The sequence below is a fragment of the Mustela erminea genome, chromosome 3, assembly GCF_009829155.1.
Source record: "Mustela erminea isolate mMusErm1 chromosome 3, mMusErm1.Pri, whole genome shotgun sequence".
Taxonomy (NCBI): Eukaryota; Metazoa; Chordata; class Mammalia; order Carnivora; family Mustelidae; genus Mustela; species Mustela erminea.
In genome coordinates, this window is record NC_045616.1 from 146,574,249 (window position 1) to 146,590,577 (window position 16,329).

The 16,329-nt window shown below is 40.1% G+C and overlaps 1 protein-coding gene across 2 annotated transcripts in view; it reads left to right on the forward strand.

The window, feature by feature from the left end:
• Nucleotides 1-16,329, forward strand: part of CDH12 (cadherin 12) — a 996,732-nt gene that overhangs the window by 331,215 nt on the left and 649,188 nt on the right. For both annotated transcript variants that reach the window (XM_032337714.1, XM_032337713.1), the window contains exon 2: nt 15,865-15,948. The gene's annotated coding sequence lies outside the window, so the exon portion shown is untranslated. The remainder of the gene's footprint in view (nt 1-15,864; nt 15,949-16,329) is intronic.

Below are 16,329 nucleotides of genomic sequence, written 5' to 3' on the forward strand. Positions count from 1 at the left end.
ATTTCATGCATCAATTTATACCTGACGCTTTACTGAATTCCTGTACAAGTTCTAGCAGATTTGGAGTGGAGTCTTTTGGGTTTTCCACATAAAGTATCTTTTCATCTGCAAAGAGTGAGAGTTTGACTTCTTCTTTGTTGATTTGGATGCCTTTTATTTCTTTTTGATGTCTGATTGCCAAGGCTAGGACTTCTAGTACTATGTTGAATAGCAGTGGTGATAGTGGACATCCCTGCCGTGTTCCTGACCTTAAGGGAAAAGCTCTCAGTTTTTCCCCATTGAGAATGATATTCGCTGTGGGTTTTTTATAGATGGCTTTGATGATATTGAGGTCTGTACCCTGTATCCCTACATCAGGAAGAGTTTTGATCAAGAAAGGATGCTATACTTTGTCAAATGCTTTTTCAGCTTCTATTGAGAGTATCCTATGGTTCTAGTTCTTTATTTTATTAATGTATTGTATCACATTTATTGATTTGCAGATGTTGAGCCAACTTTGCAACCCAGGAATAAATCCCACTTGGTCATGGTAAATAATCCTTTTTAATTTTTAATTTTATTTATTTTTTATTTTTTAAAAAAGATTTTATTTATTTATTTGACAAACAGAGATCACAAGGTGGCAGAGAGAGAGGAGGAAGCAGGCTCCCTGCTGAGCAGAGAGCCCGATGTGGGGCTCAATCTCAGGACCCTGGGATCAAGACCTGAACTAAAGACAGAGGCTTTACCCACTGAGCCACCCAGGCGCCCCTGAATAATCCTTTTATTGTACTGTTGGATCCTATTGGCCAGCATTTTGGTGAGAATTTTTGCATCCTTGTTCATCAAGGATATTAGTCTGTAATTCTCTTTTTGGCTGGGATCTTGTCTGGTTTTGGGATCAAGGTAATGCTGGGCCTCATAAAATGAGTTTGGAGCTTTTCCTTCCATTTCTAATTTTTTGAACAGTTTTAGGTGAGCAGGTGTTAATTCTTCTTTAAATGTTTGGTAGAATTCCTCTGGAAAGACATCTGGCTCTGGGATCTTATTTGTTGGGAAATTTTTGATGACTGCTTCCATCTCCTTACTGGTTATGGTCTGTTCAGGTTTTCTATTTCTTTGTGGTTCTGTTTTGGTAGTTTATATGTCCCTAGGAATGCATCCATTTCTTCCAGATTGTCAAATTTGCTAGCATATAGTTGGCCATAATACATTCTTATAATTGTTTGTATTTCTTTGGTGTTGGTTGTGATCGCTCCTCTTTCATTCATGATTTTATTAATTTGGGTCCTTTCACTTTTCTTTTTGATAAGTCTGGGCAGGGGTTTATCAGTCTTATTAATTCTTGGACACCTGGGTGGCTCAGTGGGTTAAGCCTCTGCCTTTGGCTCAGGTCATGATCTCGGGGTCCTGGGATAAAGACCCACATCAGGCTTTCTGCTCAGCACGGAGCCTGCATCCCCCACCCTCTGCCTGCCTCCTCTCTGCCTAGTTGTGATTTCCCACTCTGTCAAATAAGTAAATAAAATCTTAAAAAAAAAATCTTATTAATTCTTTCAAAGAATCAGCTCCTAGTTTTGTTGATTTGTTCTACTGATCTTTCTCTTCTCTTGTTGGGTTTAGGCTTTCATTGTTGTTCTTTCTCCAGCTCCTTAGGTGTAGGGTTAGATTATGTACTTGAGACCTTTCTTATTTCTTGAGAAAGGCTTCTATCACTATATTCTTTCCTTTCAGGTCAGCCTTTGCTGTGTCCTACAGATTTTGAACAATTGTGCTTTCATTTTCATTTTTCTATGAATTTTTTTCAATTCTTCTTTAATTTCCTGGTTGATCCTTTCATTCTTTCGTCAGATGTTCTTTAGCCTCCATGCTTTTTTTTTTTTTTTTTTTTTAAGATTTTATTTATTTATTTGACAGAGAGAAATAACAAGTAGACGGAGAGTCAGGCAGAGAGAGAGAGAGGGAAGCAGGCTCCCTGCTGAGCAGAGAGCCCGATACGGGACTTGATCCCAGGACCCTGAGATCACGACCTGAGCCGAAGGCAGCGGCTTAACCCACTGAGCCACCCAGGTGCCCCTAGCCTCCATGCTTTTGAGTTCTTTACAACTTTCCTCTTGTGATTGAGTTTTAGCTTCAGAACATTGTGGTCTAAAAATATGCAGGGCATGATCCCAGTCTTTTGGTACCAGTTGAGACCTGATTTGTGACCCAGGATGTGATCTATTTTGGAGAATGCTCCGTGTGCACTGGAGAAGAGTGAATATTCTGTTGCTTTGGGATGGAATGTTTTGAATATATCTGTGATGTCCCTCTGGTCCAGTGTGTCATTTAAAGTCTTTATTTTCTTGTTAATCTTTTGCTTGAGTGGTCTGTCCATTTCAGTGAAAGGGGTGTAAAAGTCCCTTAATATTACTGTTTTATTGTTGCTGTGTTTCTTTTATGTTGTTATTAATTGGTTTATATAGTTGGCTGCTCCCATGTTAGGGGCATAGGTATTTAAAATTGTTAGATCTTCTTGGTGGACAGACCCTTTAAGTATGATATAGTGTCCTTCCTCATCTCTTATTCGATGAGGGTTATAGATTATGGTCTTTGGCATAAAATCTAATAAGTCTGATGTAAGAATTGCCACCTGAGCTTTCTTTTGATGTCCATTAGCATGGTAAATTGTTTTCTATCCCCTCCCTCACTTTAAATCTGGAGGTGTCTTTGGGTCTAAAATGGATTTCTTGTAGACAGAAATCAATAGTGTTTTTATTTTGTTTTGTTTTGTTTTTCCCATTCTGATACCCTGTGTCTTTTGATTGGGGCATTTAGCTCATTTACATTCAGGGTAAGTATTGAAAAAATATGAATTTTTATAGTATAGTATAGTATACTATACTATAGTATTTATACTATAGTATAGTATATATATATTATTGTCTGTAAGGTGACTGTTACTGTATATTGTCTCTGTTCCTTTCTGGTCTACTACTTTTAGGCTCTCTCTTTGCTTAGAGGACCCCTTTCAATATTTCCTATAGGATTGGTTTGGTGTTTGCAAATTCTTTTAATTTTTGTTTTTCCTGGAAGATTTTTTTATCTCTCCTTCTATTTTCAATGATAGCCTCACTGGATATAGTATTCTTGGCTGCATATTTTTCTCATTTAGTGCTCTGAATTTACCATACCTGTTCTTTCTGGCCTGCTGGGTCTCTGTGGATAAGTCTGCTGCCACTCTAATATTTCTACCATTGTATGTTACAGACTTCTTGTCCTGAGCTGCTTTCAGGATTTTCTCTTTGTCACTGAGACTTCTAAGCTTTACTATCAGATGATGGCATGTGGACCTATTTTTATTGACTTCAAGGGGGATTCTTTTTGGCTTCTGGATTTTGATGCTTGTTCCCTTTGCCATATTAGGGAAATTCTGTACTATAGTTCACTGCAATATACCTTCTCCTCCTTTCCTCTTTGTTCTTCTTCTGGAATCCCAATTACTCTAATATCGTTTTGTCTTATGGTACCACTTATCTCTCTCATTTTCCCCTCGTGGTCCAGTAGTTGTTTGTCTCTCTTTTGCTCAGCTTCTTTATTCTCTGTCATTTGGTCTTATTTATCACTAATTCTCTCTTCCGCCTAATTTTCCTAGGAGTAAAATCCTCCGTTTTTTATTGTACCTATTAATAGCTTTTTGTTCACAAATTGGTTAGATTTTAGTTCTTTTATTTCTCCAGAAAGGGATTTTCTAATATTTTCCATACATTTTTTGAGCCCAAACTAGGACCTTGATAATCATCATTCTGAACTCTAGTTCTGAAATATTACCAATGTCCATATTGATTAGGTCCCTAGCAATTGGTGCTGCCTCTTGTTCTTTTTTTGGTGGTGAGTTTTTCCACCTTGTCATTTTATCCAGATAAGAATATATGAATGAGAGAATATAATACTAAAAGGATGGGAAAGACCTTATAAACATATATGCTAAGCAAATCAGAAAAGACCCAAAGCCAGGAGAAGAAGAAAGGGATATATATATATATATATATATAGAGAGAGAGAGAGAGAGAAGAGAGCCAACCACTTGATTTTGGGTGTATTCTGTTTTCTTAGAAGGAAGTACCTCACAAATTTTTAAAGAATAAAAAATGTGTATATATTATATATATACAAAAATAAAGGTAAACTGGACAAAGGGATGGAATATGATTATAAAGATGAAAATTAGAAAAAGAGCTAAAAAAAAGGAATTGATTAGTTGGTTAGAAAAAGAAAAAAAGAAGAGGAGAGCATGTGATCAGGTTGGTACTAGAACAAAACCATGTGCTAGATTTAGAGTATATTTTGATCTATTAGAAGAAATTGCATCCCAAAATCTTAAAGAAAAAAATAAAAAATCCTATATGTACACCTAAAATAAGTTTAAATATTACGAAGTGCTAAAATATGACTATAACAATGAAAATTTTAAAAGATTTAAGAAAAGGTATTGTTAAGTTAAAATAGTTACAAAAAAACATTAAAAGTTGAAAGAGTAAACGTAAAAAAGAATAGAATAAGAAAAAAGTAAATTAAAAAAATTTAACTTTGCAAAACTAAAGGTTCATGGTGGGGAGGGGGGGCTATTCGTTCCTTTCCCTTAGCTCTTGTGTTCCACAGCTCTCATTGAATAGTGAACTTGGTCTTGGCTGGATGTTCTTGCTGATCTTCTGGGGGAAGGGCCTGTTGCAGTGAGTCTCAAATGTCTTTGCCTGAGACAGAATTGTACTTCCCTGGCCAGGTGCCAGGCTAAGTGATCAGCTGGGGTTCACTCTAGGTAGCTTTTGTTCCTAGAATGCTTTCTGTAGAGCTCTGGAGTATGGAAATGAAAATGGCAGCCTCCCAATCTCTGGCCCTGAGAAGCCAAGAGCTTGGGCCCCACTCCTCAGTTCCCCCTCAGAGAGAAGCATTCAATCCCTCCTGTCTCCCTGGTCTCCAGCTACACTCTGTGCTCACCTGGCCTGTGACCAAGCATTTATATCTCTGGCCCTGTTTGGAGTCTCCAAACCCAAAAGATTCCTGCCACTCCCTCCTGCGCTGCTCCTCCTGGAGGAGGAAGGAGGGGTTCTCTCCAGATTTGCCACATGTAGGGTCCCTGCTCAAAGAGCACTGGCCCAACTGTGCCTTGGCTCATGCTTTAAGGTAACTCCAATATGAGAGCTCATTTCTTGGTTCCATCTCTGTAGCCGGCTTCCCTGCTCTGATACCAGGCAGTTCTGCCACACTCATACACGCCCTGTGTTTCTGTAACCCCATGGGTCCTGAGACCACACTATCCCTGAGAGGGCTCCACCCCTGTTTAGCCTCTGAAGCAATATCCTTCTGTGGAGCAGACCTCTAAATTTTCTGATTTTATGCTCTGCTGCTCCACTGCTTCCTGGGAGCTGGAACCTTCCCCCTATGGTCTGTCTTCCCGTTGCTTCGGATTCAGCTTTTCTTCTCTTCTATCCCCTGTTGAGTTTGTAAGTGTTTGGAATGGTTTGGTAACTATCTAGCTGAACTCCTGGGACTTAATGATACTTCAGTCTCCTATCCCCCCCACCCCCATCTTGCTTCCCCTCTTAAGTGAAGGATCTTGAGGGGGGGGTTATCCTGGACTACTTAGGTGGGCCCAAAATGCAATCACATACAGATCTTCCTGGGCAACATTTGAATAAACTTATTAGAATTTGAAAATATCTTAAGTCAAAAATGCATTTAATACCCTAACCTACAAAACATCATAGCTTAGCCTAGCCTACCTTAAACACACTCAGAACATTTCCATTAGCCTATAGCTGGGCAACACCAAGCCTATTTGATAATAATGTGTTGAATATCTCATGTAAATACTGAATATTGTACTGAAAGTGAAAAACAGAATGTCTGTGTGGGTCCAGAATGATCTCTATTGTGTCACTTGTAGACCCTCATGACTGGATGTCTGACTGCTGCACTCAGGACCTTGCCCAACATCATGAGATGATCTTATGCATCTCATGAGTCTAAGAGAAGGTCAAAATCCAGAATTCACAATATGATTTCCACTGAATGTGTATCATGTTCACACCATCATAATATCAAAAAGTCCTAAGTTGAATTCTCCTAAGTCAGAGAACATCTATAGATGACTGCAGCTGTGGGGAGCTTTGACACACCCTGAGGGCAAGCAATGTGAAAGAGGAAAGAAAGATTCAAAGCTGTCAGCCTTAAAGATTGGGATGGTGGTCACCAGGCACAGAGTGTGGTCACAAGGCACAAGTCACTAGAAATTAGAAAAGACAAGGACAGGATTCTTCTTTAGGCCCTCTGATGGGAGAATCCTGCGCTCCTTGGTTTAAGACTTCTGATGTCTACCACTGTGACAGAATAAATTTTTGTTGCTTTAAACTACTTCTTATGTGGCCATTTCTTATCACATCCACAAGAAATTGATACAGATTTTTGTAATTTTTAACCAACATTTCTAATCTAATTTAAAGGTTTGGGACAGCTTGGAATTTCTTTTGAATTTTTGATGACTTGAACATTTTTTAATCTAAAGGATTTTGCTTGACAGGGAAAAACCTCTGTTAGTTACCAGATCTCTTAGTTTGCTCAGGCTGTCATAACAAATTACTATAGCCTGATTGGCCTAAAAAGCAAACATTTATTTCTCACAGTTCTGCAGATGGGGAACTCCAAGATCAAGATGCTTGATGATCCAGTTCTTGGATTCTTAGGGCCCTCTTTCTGGGTCTTCTTTCTGGTTTGCTGATAGCCTTTTTTTTTTTTTTTTTTTTTTTTTTTAACTGTGTCCTCACACAGCAGAGAGCAAAGAGAAGAAAGCTCTCTCCTATCTCTTGTAAGGGCACTAATTCTGTTACTTCCAAAAGCCTCACCTCCAAATACCATCACATTGGGGATTAAGGTTATAACATAAAAATTTGTAGAACGCAAACATATGGTTTATAACTTTATAAAAACAGAAGCATTAGAATAGTTGATGATTTTACTTCCAAAAAATAACAGTTAACCCATAAGGATTATCAGTCAAGACTATTGTTATATTTTCCAGTCAATTTTTGTAATAAAATAATAATAAACCCTTATAAGTATTATGATTAAAATTTAGTTATAATGGTTAATATGTAGATACAAATTCTAACTACATTATAAATTCATTAAAAATAAAAATTCTCAGGACACATGGGTGGCTCAGATAGTTGAGTAACTGCCTTCAGCTCAGGTCAGGATCCTAGAGTCCTGGGATTGAGTGCTGCATCAGGCTCCCTGCTCAGCAGTTCATCTGCTTCCCTCTGACCCTCCCCCTCTCATGCTCACTCTCTCTCTCTCTAATAAATAAATAAAATCTTTTTAAAATAAATAAATACATAATAAATAAATAAATAAATAGGAATCTAAGATAGGTAAAATTAATATAACTCAGATGCTTTAAAAATCTAATCATGGGACACCTGGGTGGCTCACTTGTTAAGCATCTGCCTTAGGCTTAGGTCATGATTCCAGGGTCTCGGGATCAAGCCCCACCTCCAGCTCCCTGCTCAGTGGGGAGCCTGCTTCTCCCTCTTCATCTGACCCTGCTTGTGTTTCCTCTCTATCTCTTTTCTTTCAAACAAATAAAATCTTTTAAAAACATCTAATCATACAGGGCACCTGGGTGGCTCAGTTGGTTGTACATCTTACTCTTGATCTCTTGATCTTGTCTTGATCTCAGGGTCTTGAGTGCGAGCTGCATGTTGAGCTCCATGTTGGGTGTGGAGCCTATTTAAAAACAAACAAATTAGAAAAAAACAGCTTCTTGGGAGCATGTGGCTAACTCAGTTGGAAGAACATGCATGTGGCTAACTCAGTTGGAAGAACATGCATGTGGCTAACTCAGTTGGAAGAACATGCTAACTCAGTTGGAAGAATGTCGCTCTCGACCCGCAAGAACGACCCGCAGACGAGGTTGAGTGGCAAACTTCTTTATTGTCAGTCTTCTACATATCTTGATCCGGGAACCCCGCACCACAATTTTAGCCCCCTATTATAGTCCCAAAGCTTACATAAGGATCAAACATCACATCACGTGCTATACCTATGCACCAATCATAAACCCTACAGGTGACCTTATCGAAGAGCATGTGAGGTGCCCGTGAACATCTACGTGACTCTGCAGGTGCCCATTGTTCTACATGTCCTGTGTCTATCCCATGACTTATTAGGTTAATAATATACCCAACCTATGACTATAGGCATTGAATTAGCATCATCCATGAACGCACCCAATTTCCTTGGGTTAAACATTCACGGTCCCATTGTCCTGGGCCTAGTCACCTACGTGACTGCCATCCACAAGTGCATGGCTCCCCACATCTCCCCCTTTTCTTTTATATATGGCAGGGATTGTGCCTGTCTTAGGTTGCCAATCCTCAACACACACGCTTACCCGTCATCGGGTACTCCCCCCGGATCGAGGAGCCCCTGTCTTAGGTTGCTATGGTGAGGGATCAGTCTTACCCGTCTTTGGCTACCGATCCAGCCTTGAGCCATATGTTGGGGAGACTCCGGCCGCATGGCCATGCCGTATCCAGTAAAGAAAAAGCCAAAGTCATATAGGATGAAGGGTACTTAACATTACTAATGTCATGGGCGACAAGACTTATGCAAATTTAGGTAATGGACTTAATTTGTTTTTTCCTTTTACTTATAGCTTGGAGTACATTTAATTGGGCACACATTTTCTTTTTAAACTGTGACCACATCACTAACGCATATGTTACAAGATAACGATAAAACCAATGAGTATAAACACAACCATATTGAGGAAAATCATAAGTAAAAAATTGAGAACAAACAGGAGGCATAGAAGACGTAGCTTCCCAGGTGAATTCTCGAGAGAAAGTAGCCCCTATCCCTTTATCCGCTAATCCTCCTAATAAATCAACTAAATTAGTAAACACTCGAGGCGAAGGATCATTCCAGGTAACTGGCTGAACTACTGGGGGATCAGGCAGATAGGCCCAATAGGGAACCGCTTCCCCGGGGGTTAACATCAAAGACACAAATAAGAAAGACAAAACATTTTAAATGGAGATGACGATCTCCAGCCTCCAAGATGTCTGATCTTGTTAGCTGCAACATCTTCTCCCTCCTCCGCTGGGGGAACATCAGTATGGTCAGCAGCATCTTCATCATCAGTAGCAGCATCCTCCACAGGTTCCACCGCAACCAGCCTGGTAAGGCGTTCTGGCACCCAGATTGGGGCAGGGGCATCCTGCGGGAAAACACAAAGAGAACCTCGGTGCCACCTAAGCACCGGGTCAGGGCCTTTCCACAACCCTGTAAGAATGTCTTTCCATTTCACCATCATCTGCTGTCTCCTATGCGGGCCCCAATGGCGCTCCGCAGCCGAGACACCATGTTTATCACCGTGAGAAAATTTAAAATAAAAGTAACTAAATTAGTAAGATCATTAGGGGTACGATATCCTTCTCCAATTCCCCCTTTTTGTATTTTTTGCAGAGTAATCTTGAAGGTCAAATGAGCACGCTCCACAACACCTTGTCCTTGAGGATTATATGGAATGCCCGTTACATGATGAATATTATAACAGGCCAAAAAATTAGCAAAACTGGCAGATGTATACGCAGGAGCATTGTCAGTTTAAGTTGTTTCGGGACTCCCCAGCATGCAAAGCTCCGTAAGCAATGCGAAATAACATTTTTTGTGCTCCTCTCCTCTCAAGGGGGTAGCGCTAATAACACCAGAACAGGTATCTACACTAAGGTGGAGATATTTCTGTTGACCAAAGAAGGGATATGTGTGACATCCATTTGCCACAAATGGTTAGGTAAAAGGCCTTTAGGATTCACGCCATGTGACATAGAAGGCAAGAAGGTAACACAGTTATTACAGGATTTAACTATGTCACGAGCATCGGCTCGAGAAATATGAAAACGCATCTTAAGCGTTTGTGCATTAACATGCCCATTTTTTATGATACTCCTTAGCGTCTTCTAGAGCTGAATAAACATGGAAACGTGCTGCAGTATCAGCCAGATGATTTCCCAATGTTAGTGGTCCAGGAAGATCAGAATGGGCACGTATATGTCCAATATAAAAGGGAGCTCCGCGAGACAATATTATCTCTTGTAAGTCTAGGAGTAATGAGGAGATATCTGATTGACTAGTAGATATGATGGCAGTTTCAATAGTCCTAGTAGTTGCGACAGCATAAATGCTATCAGAAATAATATTGATAGGCTGATCTAAAAAGCGTTGCAACACGCACATAATAATTAAAAGTTCAGTACGCTGTGCAGACGTAGAAGGCACTACAACTGGCACTACATGGTCATCCACCACATAGGCGCCAGTTCCTGTTTTACTGCCATCTGTAAAGATAAGTTTAGCATCAGGCAAAGGTTCTAGACGGCAAAATTTGGGCCAAATAAAGGCTGTTGTTTTAAAAAACCCAATTAAAGGATGAGAAGGATAGTGATTATCAAAAGGAACAGGATAAGCAGTTAAGACAACTGCCCATATATCATTTTCATTGGTTAATAGTTGAATTTGATTTTTATCATAAGGAACTATACAAGTGTCTGGCATTTTACCAAGAATTTGTATCCCAGCCTTAAGAACTTTAGCAGCTACCATAGCTACAGCTACAGGATAAGGAGTGATTACTCGTGGCATATTATGTGATAAATATGCCCAAAATAAAGGACCCCCCTGCCACAGCACTCCAGTGGGAGACCCAGGGGATGGAATGACTATAGCTTGAACAGGCTTTTGCGGATCACACCGATCTGCTACAGTCAAAGTCAATCTCTTTTCAACCAATTGCAAAGCCTTAAGAGCAGCAGGAGTAAGACTCCGTGGAGAATTTAAATCCGTATCTTCCTGTAAAATATCGAATAAAGGTTTAATTCAGCGGTTGTTACTTTAATATAAGGACGAATCCAATTAATATCTCCTAAAAGTTTTTGAAAATCATTTAAAGTATGCAAGCAATCTCGCCGGATTTGCGCCAACTGAGGTTTCACAGTAGTTTTAGAAAGTTGCATCCCTAAATAATTTTGTAAATCATTGGCCTGAATCTTTTCAGGGGACACACACAATCCCCAAGTTGCCAATTGTGCTTGTAAGGCTGATAAAGCCAATGGGAGAGCATCTTTATTTGGACCACATATTAAGATATCATCCATATAGTGGTAACAGAGAAGATCTGGAAATTTTTCTCGAAATGGCTCTAAGGCTTTGCTAACATACAATTGACATAAAGTGGGGCTATTTGCCATCCTTGGGGCAATACTTTCCATTCAAATCTTTGATCAGGCTCACTATGATTTATAGCTGGCAGGGTAAATGCAAATCGTTTTTGTATCTGCAGGATGTAATGGAATTGAGAAAAAACAATCTTGAATATCAATAATAATAGAAGACCAATGTTTGGGCAGAGCAGTAATTATTGGCAAACCAAGTTGGATAGGACCCATTATTTGCATTTGTTCATTTATTTGCCGTAAGTCATGTAGCAAACGCCACTTTCCAGATTTCTTTTTTAATGACAAAAATAGGAGTATTCCATGGTGATGTAGATTCTTGAATATGCCCTGCCTTTAATTGGTCCATGACTAATTCTTTGCCGCTTGCAATTTTTCTTTTGTTAGCGGCCATTGAGGTACCCAACGCGGCTCCTGTTTCCAAAAACAAGGCACCCAGCGCCTCCACAATAGCACCGTAAAGGCGGCTTGAGGCCCATAGGCACTAACTGCCTCTTTCAACTGCTTTACTAGCTTAAATCTAAAGGTTGATGGTATCGCTGCCTTTGCTTGGTCCTCCAAAACCGGAAAAACTCCTTTATCAGGTCCCATAACTTCTCTCCAATTAGCGGCCACACAATCTGAACAATGGCCCCCTTCGCACAATGAGGCTGATAAGGTGGCGGCCATTCACATGGCGGAGCTGTGGGGCACTTAGCGCCCCTGGCACAGAAGCATTCTCAGACCGTTTCGCGCCAGGAGGCCGCGAAACCTTTTCTTTCTTGACTTTTTAACTGATTTTAGTGAAGTAGATGAACTATCAGAAGAATCTGTAGAACTGCTAGAGCTGGTTTCCGGCCCCGAAGCTTTGTAGAACTAGCTTTCGGAAGAGCCCTTCGAGGATTCCTCTTTTATTTTTCTAAAATTTGTTCCCCTTGCTGCACCACTTGCTTTAGCCGCTCCCGAGACGATTGCAGGCAGACCTTAACAAGGGACCACACCGCAAGCGTCTCTGGAGTAACTGTTGTACTTCGCCGCAAATCCTCCCCCAGATGTTCCCATTGCGGCACATTCAAAAGTCCTTCCTCTATGAACCAAGGGGCAATTTCGCCGGCCTCTTTCAAGAAGGCACGAGCAGTCCTAGCCTTTAATGGGGTGCCATGAGCCTTTAGCAGATCCTTTAACGGACCCTCCATTTTATAGCCGGCAAGTTCGTTTCCCATCTTTGGAAACCCTTACACCTTGAGGAACCTAAAAATTGCCCACTAACAATAGTCCCCAGAGACTTCACTCCCGTCTAAAGACAGGAAATAGGCGCGCTACTTTAGATCGCCACCCTAGGGCCCTTTAGGGTGAACTTCTTGCACTTACCCCAATCCTCAGCCCACGTCCAGAGTCGGGTTCCCGGGTTTCGGCACCAGATGTCGCTCTCGACCCGCAAGAACGACCCGCAGACGAGGTTGAGTGGCAAACTTCTTTATTGTCAGTCTTCTACATATCTTGATCCGGGAACCCCGCACCACAATTTAGCCCCTATTATAGTCCCAAAGCTTACATAAGGATCAAACATCACATCACGCGCTATACCTATGCACCAATCATAAACCCTACAGGTGACCTTATCGAAGAGCATGTGAGGTGCCCGTGAACATCTACGTGACTCTGCAGGTGCCCATTGTTCTACATGTCCTGTGTCTATCCCATGACTTATTAGGTTAATAATATACCCAACCTATGACTATAGGCATTGAATTAGCATCATCCATGAACGCACCCAATTTCCTTGGGTTAAACATTCACGGTCCCATTGTCCTGGGCCTAGTCACCTACGTGACTGCCATCCACAAGTGCATGGCTCCCCACAGAAGAACTCTTGATCTTGGTCTTAGGAGTTTGAGCCCCATGTTGGGTGTAGAGATTATTTAAAAATATATATATATATATATATATATATATATTTAAAGATTTTTATTTATTCATTTGATAGATAGAGATCACAAGCAGGCAGAGAGGCAGGCAGAGAGAGAGAGAAGGAAGCAGGCTCCCCGCTGAACAGAGAGTCAGATGTGGGGCTCGATCCTAGGACCCTGGGATCATGACCTGAGCCGAAGGCAGAGGCTTTAATCCACTGAGCCACCGAGGTGCCCCATAAATATATATTTTTTTAAATGTATAAAATATGGCCATAGCAATAGGATGTACCAGCAGAAGAAAATATATTGGTTCTTATTAAATAACATATTTCCACATGCTCTTTTTATTATTTTTAGTGTATGACACTTGACTAAAAAACCAGGCAGCTATGGTTGTGTGCCCATGGTGTTAAAAGCTTTTTTTTTTTAAAGTATGATAAACTTCAGTAAGTATAAGTGACAATAGGGGGTGCCTTGGTGGCTCAGATGGTTAAGCCTCTGCCTTCGCCTCGGGTCATGGTCTCAGGGTCCTGGGATCTGGTCCTGCATCAGGCTCTCTGCTCAGCAGGGAGCCTACTTCCCCCTCTCTCTCTGCCTGCCTCTCTGCCTACTTGTGATCTCTCTCTCTGTGGGTCAAATAAATAAATAAAATCTTTTTTAAAAAATGAAAGAAAAAAGAATAAGTGACAATAAATATCCATGGACTATCTTAAAAATTCTTCAGGGCACCTGGGTGGCTCAGTAGGTTAAGCATCTATCTTCAGCTCAGGTCATGATCTCGGAGTCCTGGGATCAAGTCTTACATCAGACTTCCTGCTCAAGGGGGAGTCTGCTTCTCTTTGTTTGTGCTCTCTCTCTCTCTCACTTTCTCTCTCTCTCAAATAAATAAGTAAAATCTTAAAAAGACAAAAAAAAAAAAGATTCTTCAGAATCAAATACGAGATATGTATTTTCTAACTTGTGTGGGCATCTTTTTTCAAGTCACCCTTGACCTATTACCCAGATAGGAAAATTTCAAACAGAAATGTACGATGCATTTTCAACACTATACTCTGTTAAAACTAAGACAGTGTTGAATTGAAAAATATTATATCATTATGGTCAGAGATGTCAGTATAAAATAGTGTTTTCCTTAAGAAAAACTTCTTTGAATATATGTGTATGTATGCCAATATAAATATGCATATTTACCAGTTGAGCCCACAGAGAAAACTTAGCAACAATGGCACTCCCATAGGAACAAGCTCACTGAGTGTTCACATACTGTTTTCTAAGGCATTCACAGTACAAGGAACCAGGATCCTTGGAGATGTTGCTGAGTCTAGAGCTGAGGCAAATGATATATAAGATTAGCATGAATTTGCTCTGAGTACTACAGTATAAGGAACTGTTCAATCAAAAGATTTATCTGGTATATCAAAAGGTCAAAAACCGGGACGCCTGGGTGGCTCAGTTGGTTAAGCGGCTGCCTTCGGCTCAGGTCATGATCCCAGCGTCCTGGGATCGAGTCCCACATCGGGCTCCTTGCTCGGCAGGGAGCCTGCTTCTCCCTCTGCCTCTGCCTGCCATTCTGTCTGCCTGTGCTCACTCGCTCTCTCTCTCTCTGATAAATAAATAAAATCTTTAAAAAAAAAAAAGGTCAAAAACCAAGTGAAAGAGTTCACAGAGGCCCAAGCTGGAATAATTTGAGCCCCAAAATAAATGGTGTAGTATTGTATTATAACACAAAGTACAAAATCAATATCCATGAATTCATACTGATGTAAACAAATTTCTGAATGAATTAATGAATGATTAAATACACAAACAAGCAAACAAACTAGGAGAATAGAAAAATCTTTCTTGCAACAGAATTTCAAATAATTCTCCAGGTATTTCCCCCTCATGGAGGTGGAACTTAATTCCTTAGCCCTGAGTGTGGACGGTGTTTGTTGACTTCCTTCCGCAGGCACACTACGGAAAGGAAGAACAGAAGTCAAGCTGATCTCATACATCCTCAATGTGAAGTTATGAGAAGGACACTATCTATGTGGTCTTCCTCCAAAAACCAATCTAATGAGAATAATTAGACGATCCATCTCCCTTGTCTAGTCATGAGGAACAAAATCAGGCAAATTCCAATTGAGAGACATTCTGTACATGTCTGATCATTACTCTTCAAAATGTTTAAGGTCATCAAAAACAAGGAAAATCTGAGGAGACATAAAGGCTAAAATCAATATGATATCCAGAACAGAAAAAAGACATTGGGAGAAAAACTCATGAAATCAGAATAATGTATCAATGTTGGTTCACTTGAGTCCATATATCACAATGTATCAGAAGTTATGACAGTTAAATCACTGTAATGTAAAATGCTAACAACAGAAGAAACTGGATGTGGAGTTTATGAGAACTCTGAACAATTTTTGCAGCTTTTAAGTAAATGTGAAATATTCTTTTTTTTTTTTAAGATTTTATTTATTTATTTGACAGAGAGAGGAAATACAGCCAGAGAGGGAACACAAGAGGGGGAGTGGGAGAGGTAGAAGCAGACTCCCTACTGAGCAGGGAGCCTGATGTGGGACTCCGATCCTAAGACCCTGGGATCTTGACCCAAGCCAAAGGCAGATGCTTAACAACTGAGCCACCTGGGCATCCCTAAATGTGAAATCTTCTAAAATAAATATATATTATAATTTTTTTTGAGATTACAACTTTATGTATGTTTGTTTTTCCAGCTCTCTTTGACTCTGTTTGGGAATACAGTCCATTTGGAACTCACTAGCATGTTGGAGTTTTAAAGGATGCCAGCCTTTTCAAAGGTAGGTGACACTTAACTATCATTAACACATATGCTTCTACCTCTTAATAAATAATTCAAAATTCAAATTCTTTTAAAAACTTCTTTACTTTAAAAATATTTTATGAGAAATCAAAATATTCAAATGTTCATATACTTATCGGCAGTTGGCGTATACATGACATGGCCATAAAACTTAAGTAATCATTTTTTTTAGTAAGAATTCTATATGTTAAGCTTCTTCACTGAATTTTTCTCACACTGTTTCCATTTACATGCAGATTTGAGAAGATCTAGTGACTATGTGCCTCTTTAAGAACAGAGATTGATTTTTTTCCTTCTGTATTTTTATGACACATTGCCAACTCCCTCATAATTAGTGGGTATTACAATTGGGGATATC